Raw genomic sequence first — 13,636 nt, 5'->3', positions numbered from 1 at the left:
TTTCAGGTTTTCAAAAAGAGGATAGTCATTGCTCATGGATGACTTAGGAGTAACAGTCTTGCATTTGTGTAGGGGATGGACCACATGATCCTGGAGGCCCCTTCTAACCCTATGAGTTTATTATTATTATCATTGTAATAGCATCATGAATATACAGTGGATTAAAACAGTCAACTGCAAGTGAATGGACACTGAGACAGTAGGGTTACTGTATGTCTTATTACACAATCTCTTTTATTTCCTTTTTCCTTTCAGAGGGTATACAGACAGATGGGTACTAGTCCTCCTAATCGTTCATGCATGTGTGAACGGCTGGAACTCAAGTTGACATGACTAAGGTTTTGTAAACTTTTCCAGTTATATTAACACAGCACTTTCCAAACAAAAAGGGTTTGAAGGGAAATTTCCTGATGAGCTTTACTACTGATCACATTAAACACCACTTAAAAAAACAAAAACAAAAAGCCCTGCACTCATTGGCTGCTGCAGCAGCTGTCAAGCCTCTGGGGGCTCATGGCTGAGCTCCCCCCACACACAGCATAGGGTAGTGCAGGACAGTAGGGATTGCCCCCCTTCCTGGCAGGAGGCAGTAAGTGTGGGGCTTTTTTTTTTGTTTGTTTAAGGTGCCAGGATGCTGGGTTCAGACAGGGTGGCCACAGATGGGGTGGGAGAATGGGTGGGGGATCAGGCCTGTTCAGTTCGGAGATAAAGCCAATTTGGCAGTGGCCAAATCTCCGAATCAGATTTGGCTGAATCGATTTGGGACAGTGATTTGAATCACTGAATCCAAACACTGTCCCCTGAACTGGATGAAACCGAGTCCAAAGTGAATACTAGTCGTTTTGCACATGCCTACCACAGATAACACATATCCTGGGCCAGAAGTAGAAAACAATACCAAAAAGATGATCAAAGTAAAGAATCAAAACAAAACTTTTTTGCTTTAAAATACATGAACCCAGGAAGGCTTGTTTCTGATTCTGTGCTTCAAAGGTAAGCTGAGCTCTAGGAAATAAGTCCCAGAAGCCCTAACAAGAGAGATGTGGATAAATCACGTGCCTGCAGCATCAGTTCTTCTAAACTAGTGAAGTTCACTGTCATCTGCAGAGAGAAACTGGTTTGGATCTACTTCTGTCAGGTTAGTCTTGGAGTGGAGATAGCTCCTACCAAGATATTTTGACTTCTGAAGATTTGGTAGTGGCAAGGAAAAGGGAAATTAGATAGGGAGAGAGAAAATAAACAAAGACTCCTGGCACTGGAGGATGAGATCACAAGCTGAGAAAAACTTCACATCACTGTAAGTTTATTAGTCTAATTAACTGTGGTTGGTTGGTAAGAAGAGGGACGTGTGTAGAGGTTAGATAGATCAGTAGAGGGAGAATAAGCTAAGAATCCGGAGGATCTATCGTAAGCTGAGAAAAAAACTTCACAAGGAATGCTGCAGTAAGTTTTTAATTGCAATTAAATATGGTTGGGTGGCAAGAAGGGCGATGTGTGGGGTATTGAAGAACCTGAAAATGACATTCAGCTGGAAAGCTCTCAGCATCTTAATAGTAAGGTATTCAAAATACTTAACTGGTCAAAGGAAAAAAGGCAAGAAAGGAAAGAAAACAGCTCCCTTTGAAATGTGTGGGTTCTCGGTAGGAAGTTCAGATTTGTAGCATTTCAGCAACTTGAGATTTTTCAGTCAAAAGCTCCTGGAGGTTGCACTTTTATACCAGATTATCCCTCCACCCCGGTATTGATGGTTCTTCTTCATAAATTGATGGTTCTGAAGAAAATACATGTATTGTGAAAAAGTATATGGTTAGCAAAAGACCTTTTTATAAGAAATATCTTTCTAGGCTTAAATTCTAAGCCCCATGGCAGAGATTCAGTATTGCCCAGCAACACCAGGATTACAATCCCACCTCAGTCATTGCATCCAGATTTGGTTGTTTTCCAGAAAAATTCCTGGAGGAGGGAGAACTCAGTAAGCCCCACAGTTGATCCCCCTGGAAATGTACTTGACATATCCGAGTGCCTCTCAAATTAGGATTGCGGGACGCACCAAAGTGTGATGAGGAAATAAATAGTGAGAAGCATCCCTTGACCAAAAGAGATTAAAGTTCTTGTATCCAAATGACAAAGATCAATGGCACAACATGGAGATAACAGGAGGATGGTATTGGCTAATCATGGCATAGAGATGACCGTCCAGATACGGATAGGGATTATGTAAATCAGCTAATAACCCCGTGGCAGGCAGAACTCAGTATAGATTCATTTCAGACAAGGTGACACTTAGGATGCTGTCTATGCTTATGTTGTATATACCAGGGAAGAGGAACGGGGATGTGCTAGCATTTTATTGAGCAGCATTTTATTGTAGTCACAAGTGCTGTGTTCAGTGTGTCTTATCTTGCTGTGGCCTTGAAGTTTGCTGAACTTCTTGCTTTTCCTGTTGTTGCTATTAAAAAACAAATACAAAATGCCACCCTCTGGTCTGAAACTTCATGAAGGGAGATAGTTTCAAAGGGAGATCTGAAATGAGGAGAATGAGAGCATGAAGCAATTGAAAGGAGAAACCTCTGAGATATTGCACGATGAATATTCATAAATAAATATTGTTTTCTGATATATTCTCTTTTGGGTGGTTTGGTTTTATATATATAGAAATATACCCACGGATAAGGAATTCTGTGGATTTTCTTTATACTCATAAAACCATATTGCCAGCAATAATACTTTCCACTGACAATTTTACAGCACTTAAAGATAGACAGTACTGGCAGTTTGTTCATGAGTTGTTTCTGATGTGAGATTCCCTCCTGTTATATTTGAAGCTCCGATCCTGACCACTATATTGTCCTTCCTTCACAGGCCTTGCACTATGCACTGAAGAGAGAAATGTCCAACCAAACCACCGTGAATGAGTTCCTCCTCCTGGGCTTTTCTGATATTTGGGAGCTGCAGATCTTACACTTCGTCACATTTCTGACAGCATACCTGGCAGCCCTGATGGGGAATCTCCTCGTTATCACAGTTGTAACTTGCAACCACAAGCTTCATTCCCCCATGTTCTTTTTCTTGATTAATTTGTCTCTCCTGGACCTTGGCTCCATCTCAGTGACCGTGCCCAAATCCATGTCCAATTCGCTATTGAACACCAGGTTGATCTCCTACTCTGGATGTGTTGCCCAAGTGTTTTGTCTCTTCTGCTTCTTGGGAGCAAATTTATCCCTTCTCATGGTTATGGCATATGACCGGTACATTGCCATCTGCAAGCCACTGCATTATGGGATAATAATGAACAGAAGAGCTTGCATCCAGATGGCTGCCTGTGCTTGGGCTGCTGGTGCCATCAACTCTGCCCTGCATGCTGGCAACACCTTTAATCTACCCTTCTGCCACTCCAATATCATCAACCAGTTCTTCTGTGAAGTGCCCCAGCTACTCAAACTCTCCTGCTCTGACACATACCGCAGAGAGCTGGCAGCAATTGTCTTGAATATATTTTTAGCATTAGGCTGTTTTGTTTTCATCATTGTGTTCAGATCTTCACTGCAGTGTGGAGAATCCCCTCTGAGCAGGGCCTTCAGAAAGCCTTCTCCACCTGCATTCCTCATCTTATCATGGTCTCCCTGTTTCTTTCCACTGCTGTCATTGCCTACTTGAAGCCCATCTCTCACTCCCCGTCCCCTCTGGATCTCCTGGCAGCTGTTCTGTATTGTGTGGTGCCTCCATTGATGAATCCAGTCATCTACAGCATGAGGAACAAGGAGATCCAAGCTGCTCTCAAGCAACTGCTCCACAGGCTGATCCACTCCATGAACAATGTGTCTTTCTTTCTTTCATGACTTTGCTTTACTTATTTCATGCATAAATTGTGTGTAAGCGAGCAGGTCACGTACACAGCTTAAGCTATGAGGAAGTCAAAAGGCATGACCCCAAACTGCTAGGCTAAGCACAAATTCGAACAATTCTAGTTTAGTAAAAACAGGATAGTGGTATAGAAAGAGTGTGGCTATTAAATAGATTGATGCATCTGTTACTATGCATAAGATGTCATACTTCCTATATCATACTTGCTATAAAATCAAGCTGCACGCGAAGTAGAACAACAGACAGTTTCCTCTCGGGGCAGTTGTCTGTTCAGAATGCATTCTTTAATAAATCAAGTCTTTAAACTTATGTTGTTGTTCATCTGAGCCTCTGCCTAATGAACCCGGGGACAAGTTTTCCCCAACAGTTTTCTGGTGTCAGCGTTGGGATGCGGCGGAACACCGAGCTGACGGCTTGAACAGTTTGGGGACACAGCTGACACCCGTGGCTCCAAACACAGAGGTAAGAGATCCTAATTGAAAAATCTCACTTAACGGGTCTCAGTGCTCCCTAGCCTGGACGAGTTATGTCTCTCGGGGGTAAGAGCTCCCTACGTTATTAACATAGAGTTTAAGACTTGCTTTATCTGACTGACTGAAATTTGTAACAGGATACTTTATCTGAAACTGAATATATGGGATCCCTGACAGGTAGACTACTCTGACTTGGTCTGGGGACGCCCGGACTCTTCTCTGCCTATCCCTTTGCCTACTGGCTTTAGCAGTCCCTGACCTCAGGCTAAAATTTGATTTGACAAACTTGTTATCTTTCTACAAGTGTAGTGGGGAACCGGGTTTATATTAGATTACTATAGACTAAGGGATATTGAATCCTCAAAAGTACTATGAACATTATCCATACCCTCGCTGACCAAGGCTGGGACTAAAGAAAAATTTCTTGAACCCCGTGCCTCAGTGCTATCCTTTAAAATGATAATGAGCTGCTGACCAGATCTGAGACTAAGGCTGAGTCTAGCCGCCCCAAGGCTGCCCGCAAAGCAGACTTGAAAGCAAGGGGGGTCAGCTCAAACCTCGTGATCCAGCCGACAGGTTCTCCTCCGTTTCCTTTCTCCTCATTCATGAACGGGCTGTCTGATTAGTCAGCGGGTAAACATAAAACACCGCTTTGTGTACTACCCTTGGTTACAATTATTATATTTAAGTTCCCATTCTCTTCCTTAACTGAAGACAAAAGAAATGGGTCAGGGATCCTCTTGCCCAGACCCCAAAACACCCTTGGGTTATATGTGTAAAACTTATGGAACTCAGTTGGGTTCCAAGAAGCAAAAGTGCTTAGTTGAATTGGCACATGCTTGGAATGGGCATACTTACGAAAACCCCGAGTTACAGTTCCCTGATGAAGGAACCTTTGACCCTGACAAATTAAATTATCTGAGGGGATTCCTAGAAATACCCAAGCCAAAGCAAATGGAATATTGGTACCTATGGGATAATGAAGCTTCTAAAAGAAAACAAAAATCAATTGAGGCTAGTCTCAGAGATTCAAACAAAAAATTGAAAAAACAATTGGCTACTTTAAAAGAGGCAAAATCCAGCCCTAGCGTTCCCCGACCTGATCCTCCTACCTATAAAAAAAACTGTACCCCAGTATTCCGGCGCCCAGCGATACCACTCCGGAAGACACAGAAGATTTGCTAGACTCCTGGGTACCCAGTCAAGCTCCTCCACCTCCACCTCCAGTTCCTGCAGAGGGGTCCGTTACCTCTGAAAGCAGCGTCAGACAAAATTCTGCTAAAACACCAACTGTTTCCCTCTCTCCCCCACCTTCTACTGACTCAAGTTCAGATGAGGATGACCTGCCCACTGTCCATGATGTTAAGAAAAATTTAAAGTCTGAATTAAGACCATTATATGACATTAAAAATATCGAAAGGGGTCCAAATGGGCAGACTGTAATAACCCTATATGCCCAAGAGGGAGGAAGATTGATTGTAACCACCTTCGGAGACCCTCAGTATTTTAAATCAACTGTTCTCTGCCCATTGCAGCAATACCCACCTCAAATGCATGGTGGCCAAAGGACTATTGTTCATGTTCCTTGGACTGCTAGTGACATCACCACCTTTTGCAATACCTTTCCAAAACTGAGAGAAAGTCCCTCAGATTTTAGAGAAAAGTCACAACAAGTTTTTAATATCTATAATCCCACTGTGTCAGATGTCGATTGGCTCTTAAACAGTCTTTTAAACCCAGAGCAAAAGCGGCTTCTTATTGCTGAAACCCGAAACATACAGAACGGCACTCCGTGGCCAGAAAATGTTTACAACTACGAGAACAATCAGGGATTGCAAGATTTGCAAAATGCAAGGGCCACTCTGTTAAACACCATTACCAAAGTAGCTCAGAATCATGTAGCTTGGACAAAGGTAGAAAATTGCAAACAAAATCCTGACGAGCATCCAGCCGATTTTCAAAATCGACTTTGTGCAGCAATTCAAAGACATACTGGCATTGATCCTGGTGCAGAAAATGTGCGAAGGTTAATAGTTACCACTTATGTAAAGAATTTACAGCCAAAGCTACAAGATAAACTACAGCAATTAGTCCTGAGCTGGAAGGGTAAAACCATGGCCGAGATTGTTCAGGCTTGTGTAGATTTATGGGAACAACAGCAGGCAGAAAAGGAAAAAAAGAAAAGAACTTAAAACTAACCTTATGGCTTTGCAAATCCAAGACTTAGAACAAAAACAGTGTACTGGTTCTCACCCATACGTCCAACCTCGCAAAAACTTTTATCCTGGGGCCCCAGAGTCCAATCAAAACCCTCATTCACAAGTTAACTCAAGATCAAATGTACCTCCTTTTTTTTTTTTCTAACGTGGACCGTGTCCTGACAATGTTTGTAATTACTGTAAACAAAAGGGACACTGGAAAAATAATTGCCCAGACTGGCCCCAGCATAATGGCCCATCTGTTTCCTGTCCCTCAAGCCCTACTCAATGACGGTTCAGCACGACCTCTGTGTCGCCAGGATGTGCTGCGTTGCATTCTCTCATCAAAACCTCTAAAGATGCCAGTGTAACTGTGACTGTGAATGAAAAATCTCATAGTTTCCTTGTAGATACAGGGGCCTCTATGTCTACTATAAAATATAAAGAAGCTGAAAGACTAATACGCACCAATGAAACAGTCAATGCAATTGGAGTAGGGGGACAAATCATTCCGCATAAATATGCTAGTCCAGCTACAGTCAAAATTGGGCCATTGTCTGCTGAACATGCTTTCTTGTTAAGTCCTACTGCTCCAATAAATCTATTAGGAAGAGATTTGTTGTGTAAATTGGGTGCCACAATCTACTGTTCCCCTGAGGGTGTGTATTTAGATCTGCCCTCTGATCAGACCCAAAATTTAATGCTCTTATTCTCTACAGAACCTGAGAATAACCAAATAGATGGTGACTCTTCCAACTCTCCATCTCTTTCGGATGTTCCAGAGTCCTTGAGGGCTTCCCACCTCAATGAAACGAGGAAGCTCTTGAACATTGAGCCAGTTCAATTGACTTATAATACACACAAACCTTTTCCTGCTGTAGATCAGTATCCCCTTTCCCGAGAACCTGAGGAAGGTATTGCCCCGGTACAGTCATAGATGCACTGTTGCAACAGGGTGTTTTGATTCCAATTCGCTCTCCCTGTAACAGCCCTATCCTACCTGTAAAGAAACCTGGGAAATTAGACAAACATGGAAAACCTGTTTATCGCTTTGTACAAGATTTAACAAAAATTAATCAATTTGTTATTCCTTCTCATCCTGTTGTGCCAAACCCTTCTACTATCCTCAGCATGATTCCTGCCTCTGCTGCTTTCTTTTCTGTTGTTGATTTATGTTCTGCCTTTTTCTCTATCCCAAAACACCCTAACTTCCAATTTCTGTTGGCGTTCACTTACAAAGGAAGGCAATATACATGGACACGATTGCCTCAAGGGTTTACTGAAAGCCCTTCCATATTTTCTCAAGCGCTAAAGAAAGATTTAGATACTATCACGTTACCTTGTAACTCAGTACTCATTCAGTATATTGATGACCTTATGATTGCTTCAGAAACTGAAATCGCCTGTGTTATAGATACAGTTCACCTTCTAAAATGTTTAGCCCAACAAGGTCATAAAGCTTGCAAAGCCAAGTTGCAGTTTTGCCAGCCAAAAGTTATATATTTGGGGCACAAAATCTCCAAGGGGCATAGACATTTAACCACAGATCGCATTTCTGCTGTTCTTTCTCCCCCCAAACCTACTACCAAGAAACAACTCAGAGGGTTTCTAGGCTCTGCTTCATATTGTCGACAATGGATACCCAACTTTTCCTTACTGGCAAAACCCTTAAACGAGCTTACTAGAGACGATTCTGTGATAACCCTCTCCCGTGGACCGAACACCACGAACAGGCATTTGTTGATTTAAAGGCGGCCCTAGCCTCTGCACCAGCATTGGGACACCCTGACTACGATAAGCCCTTTACTTTGTACTGTCATGAAAGAGAAGGTGTTGCTTCTGGAGTTCTCACTCAACTTTTTGGTTCTTTTCACAAACCAGTTGCTTATTTTTCTTCCTTGCTTGATCCTGTTGCACAAGGATTTCCACCCTGCCTGCGTGCTGTAGCTGCTGCTGCATTGCTTTTGGACAAGTCAGCAGCTATAGTGTTAGGATCTCCCCTTACCCTTGCTGTTCCCCATGCTGTATCTGCCTTGTTAAACTGTGGAAAAACTCAACACTTGTCCTCTCAAAGGTTATCTTCTTATGAGAGCACTATTTTAGCTGCTGATAATGTTACTATTTTTCGTTGTAATGTTTTAAATCCTGCTTCTCTTTTACCTTTACAGCACGATGGAGATGCTCACTTGTTAGATCATGACTGCATTACTCAGACAGATCAGGTATTTACCCCACATCCAGATCTCACAGATACACCTCTAGTTAACCCTGATTGTATTTTTTTCATAGATGGCTCATGCAAAAGAGATGCGACTGGGCAACTTTGTGCAGGATTCGCCGTATGTTCACCACATGCAGTCATTGAAGTTCTCAGTCTCCCTGGTATCTGTAGTGCGCAACCCGCTGAACTAATAGCCTTAACCCGTGCTTGTATTCTAGCTAAAAATAAGTCTGCTAATATTTACACTGACTCTCACTATGCCTTTAAAGTGTGCCATTCCACAGGTTAGATTTGGAAGCATTGTGGATTCCTTACCTCTGCAGGGTCCTCAATTTCTCATGCTCTGTTAATTAATGCCTTGTTAGAAATGCTTTGCTAATAGCCACATGAGGGTGGTAAGGATTTTTCCTCCCTCCCGTTGCTACAAGTGTCGGGCTTCACCTCACCCCACAGCCCTGCTTTTCTCACAAGCAGTCAGTACTGGCTGCTAATTGGCAGTATTTAGCCACACCTAAAAGGTCTACCCTCCCTGCCCCTGGGCCACTCATAGTCATGCCAGTCACCACGTTTGGGAGCAGGAGGGCATTTTACTGCAGAGTGGGATGGGTGGAGACTTGTGGGGAGATGGGGGTCCTTGCTCTGTACTACAGAGCATGGCTGCCTTACGTGCATCTCCTGAAGGTGTTTTAAACCCCTTGCAGCAGCAGGACACGGACAGTCTTCATCTCCCTCTCTTACCTGTGGCAGATTTCAGTGGTTTTAGTGTCTGTGGGCAATATACCTTGTAGTGGTGTGACAGGGTGTCTGCAAGGTTCTAAAAACAGTTTAAATAAGGTTACATATGTGATAGTTTGGATAGGGAAGATGCTGCCTTGAGCAGGAGGCTGGACCTCCTTCCAGAGCTGCTTCCAGTCCTACGTTTGTGCTAGTCTGTGATTTATCACATTTGACTTGTACATGGGACCATCCTCTGGTCTATTGTCCAATGTGGACTCTAACTAAGACGTCTCCTGGGAGTGAGATGGTGTTCATCTTTCCAGTTCTCTTTGCTTTTTCTTCCTAAGGACTGCAATGGAGGAGAGCCCACAAGCCCAGAAGGATGCAGGTGTGGAAAGAGAGGGTACAATGGCATGGCAGCATGTGGTAGACGAGCAGATGAGGGTGGCACATAATGACCGGAGCTGGGGGGAAAGGTGGGATGATGTCCACTTACATGGTACTGTGGGAGATCTGAAGGAATGGGGGCAAGGACTGGGGGAAGCAGGACAGAGGGGAGAAGAGAAGGGGAGAAGAGAGTGAATCCAAAACACCGGTAAAGTAGGTTTAGATTGGGTATCAGGACCCTCCACTCAGGGTCAGACGAATCCCTGTATTTGGCATCAGGGAGGAATTTCAATTTATGATCAAATGGGGAGCACCATGGCAGGGTTTCCCATCCTCCAATGGAAGGGGGTTGCCTGTGCAGTTTTAGTAAAAATTTAGACAGGGTTTGGCTTTGGATAGCGATGCTCCTTCTTCAAGCCAAGGGTTGGAGTAGATGACATCCAGGGGTCCCTTCTAGCTCTATTTTTCTCTGATTCTAGGGGAATTCAGGAGGGCCGTCTCCTTCTCCAGCTTCCAAAACCTGCGGGTTGGGCGCTTTCTACAACTACACGTTTAGGACCGCCACCTCTCCATTCAAATACCCGAGGAAGCCTGTTTCTTTGCACAGCTCTGCACATCAGCCAACCCCCTCCGCACCCTCAGCTGCATTTGTTTCTGGTCCCATGAACTTGTACAGGTCCAGCTTTCTAAATAGACCCTAAACTGAACTTTTCCCAGTATTGGCTGCTCATCTTCTCCCCAAAATGTGCTGCCAAGTGCAACAGTCTGGGAGCTGATCTTGCCTGTGAAGACTGAAGTCAAAAAAGGCATTGAGCACTTCAGCCATTTCCCCATCATTGGTCAATAAGTTGCTTCCACCACTCAACAGGGCACCAACGCTTTCCCTGATCTTCCTCTGGTTGCTGACATACTTGTCAAAATTCATCTCATTTCCTTCCTCATCCCTGGCTACCTGCAAGTCCAACAGCACTTTGCCCTTCCTGATTTCATCCCAGCTGGAATGAGTAATACTCTTACCCTCCTCCCTTGCCATTTCTCCACATTTCCACTTCTTTTACGTTTCTTTTTAGGTTTTAGTCCTGGATATTTGGAAAAGGGCAGGTATAGTGCCCATCTTTAAGAAAGGGAAGAAGAAAGATCTGGGGAACTACAGAACAGTTGTCCTCACCTCATCCCTGGAGAAATCATGGAGCGGGTCCTCCAGGAACCTGTTTGTAAGCACTTGGAGGAGACAAAGGTAATGAGGAACAGTCAGCATGGAGTCACTAAGGGCAAGTCATGCCTGACCAACCTGATGGAAGAGATGACTGCCCCTATGGATGTAGGGAGAGCTCTGAATGCTCTATACCTGGACTTTGGCAAGACTTTGGATACAGTCTCCAACAATATTGTTACAAGCAAGCCAAGGAAGTATGGGTTGAATGGACTGTGAGGTGGATTGAAAATGGCTGATTGGTTCAGCTCAGACAGTAGTAATCAATGGGTCACTGTCTAGGTGGCAGGTGATATCCAGTGGACTGTCCCTAGGGTTGGGCTTGGGGCCTATTTCAATATTTTCATCAAAGACCTGAAAGATGTGATGGAGTCACTCCTCATCAAGTTTGAAGTTGACACCAAGCTGGGGGGGAGTAGTAGATATGCTGGAGGGTAGGGCTAGGATTCAGAGACACCTCGACAAACTGGAGGATTGGACCAAAAGAAATATAATGAGGTTCAGTAAGGACAAGTGCATAGAAGGACAACGTAGACAATTACACTTGGAAGGAAGTTGAGGAGGTCTTCTAGTTCAACCCCTTGCTGAAAGAAGGATCATCTCCAACTGGATCGTGCCAACCATGACTTTGTCCATCCAGGTGTTAAAAACCTTCAAGGATGGCAATTCCACAGCCTCTCTCCATTTCATCTCTCAATAGGAGTTCCCCTTCTTCCATTTCTTGTATGTAAACTTCATTGCCAGAGCTAGCTGCAAATTGTTCAAATTGGATGAGGGGGTGGAAAGCACACTCTCCAAGTTTGCTGATGACACTAAGATGTGGGGCGAGGTGGACACACTCAAAGGGAGAGAGAGGCTGCAACTAGATTTAGAGAGACTACAGAAGTGAGCAGATGAGAATAGGATGGGGTTCAACGTAGACAAATGAAGGGTGCTGCAGCTCGGGAGGAGGAGTCCACAGCATACACACAGGCTGGGGAGTTCCCCTCTTGAAAGCACAGAGGTGGAAAGGGATCTTGGAGTCATTAGTGACTCCAAGACGAACATGAGCCACCGATGTCAGACCACAGCCAGCAAGGCCAGCCAGACCTTGTCATGCATCCAAAGGTGCATCTCAAGCCGGTCCAGAGAGGTGATGCTCCCCCTCCATGCCGCTTTGGTCAGGCCACAGGTGGAGTACTGTGTCCAGTACTGGGCGCCATACTTCAGGCCAGCCTGGAGAGGGTTCAGAGGAGGGCCACCCACTTGGTGAGAGGGCAGCAGGACAGGCCGTACGAGGAGAGGCTGAGGGACCTGCACCTGTGTAGCCTCGGCAAGAGGAGGCCGAGGGGGGACCTGGTGGCTGCCTACAAGCTCATCAGGGGGGATCAACAGCAAATAGGCAGAGCCCTTTTCTCCCCAGCACCACCTGAGTTGATGAGGAACAATGGTCATAAGCTGATGGAAAATAGGTTTAGGTTGGAGATCAGAAGGGTGGTCACAATCTGGAACCAACTTCCCAGGGAAGTGGTCCTCGCTCCTACCTTGGGCAAATTCAAGAGGAGGTTGGATGCTCACCTGTCTGAGGTCTTGTGAACCCAGCATTCATTCCTGCCTGTGGCAGGGGGTCAGGTGAGATGATCTGTTCAGGTCCCTCCTGCCCCTACCTACTATGAAACTATGAAACTATGTGTCCATATCAGTCAAAACAATCCAATTCCTTACTCTCAAAATTGCCTTTTTGAGTGTCAATTCTGGACAGTTTTCTAAATTGCTAGCAGTATTTTCTTGGAGAAGAAAATTTTTCTTCTACTTTTTTTTTGTTGGAAACTCTTTTTTCACTGGGGAATGTTGATTATTCTATCTGATTTGAAAGCAAAACACAGTTCATATTTTGCAGGATTTGGGGTGGAACAGCAATCCCAATTTCCATGGAGTTCTACAGTACCAGATTCGGGTCTCCACTGAGTTTGCTGCTTTATCATTTCTAAGAAAGGCCATGCTCCTGGAATTAGTGGACTTCATAGGATAGGCTGCTTGTTGGAAAGGATAATGGATTGAGGGACTGGCGGCTCGAAAGCCATTTTGGCTTGACATAGTTAAATCACCTTCCAAAATCCCCAGACTCACCTATCTACTGTTTCAGGGGGTGAAATAGAAGGACAACCTAAATCCAGCTTCACGACAGTCATGATTTGTATAGAAGCTCAAGTGAGTAGACACTTAGAAGAAATCATTTCCAACCCTTCAGCATGGTGTGGAAGACCATTAGCTCCCTTGCAAAACCTGTACAAGGAAATCATGATTAAGACTCCCAGCACCAGAGTGATCACTGACACCTCCTATCTAAAAACTATTATCACTCCCCTTTAAACATTCTCCGACCCTCCTTCCAGATCCCAGATAGGCGAACCTCAAGAAAATATTGTAACACAAAAAGGAAAAAGATCTCACAAAATCCCAAGAGGGATTTTTTGAGATATAGAAGTTATGTACAAGGTGTTGCAATAGTGCAGTAACAAATGACACTATCAGCATCAAAGCTGAATTTCAACAGACACCAAGACAGTAGCTAGGGCTGAGC

This window comes from Alligator mississippiensis, chromosome 7, assembly GCF_030867095.1.
Source record: "Alligator mississippiensis isolate rAllMis1 chromosome 7, rAllMis1, whole genome shotgun sequence".
Lineage (NCBI taxonomy): Eukaryota > Metazoa > Chordata > Crocodylia > Alligatoridae > Alligator > Alligator mississippiensis.
Note: the sequence above shows the minus strand (reverse complement) of the source record.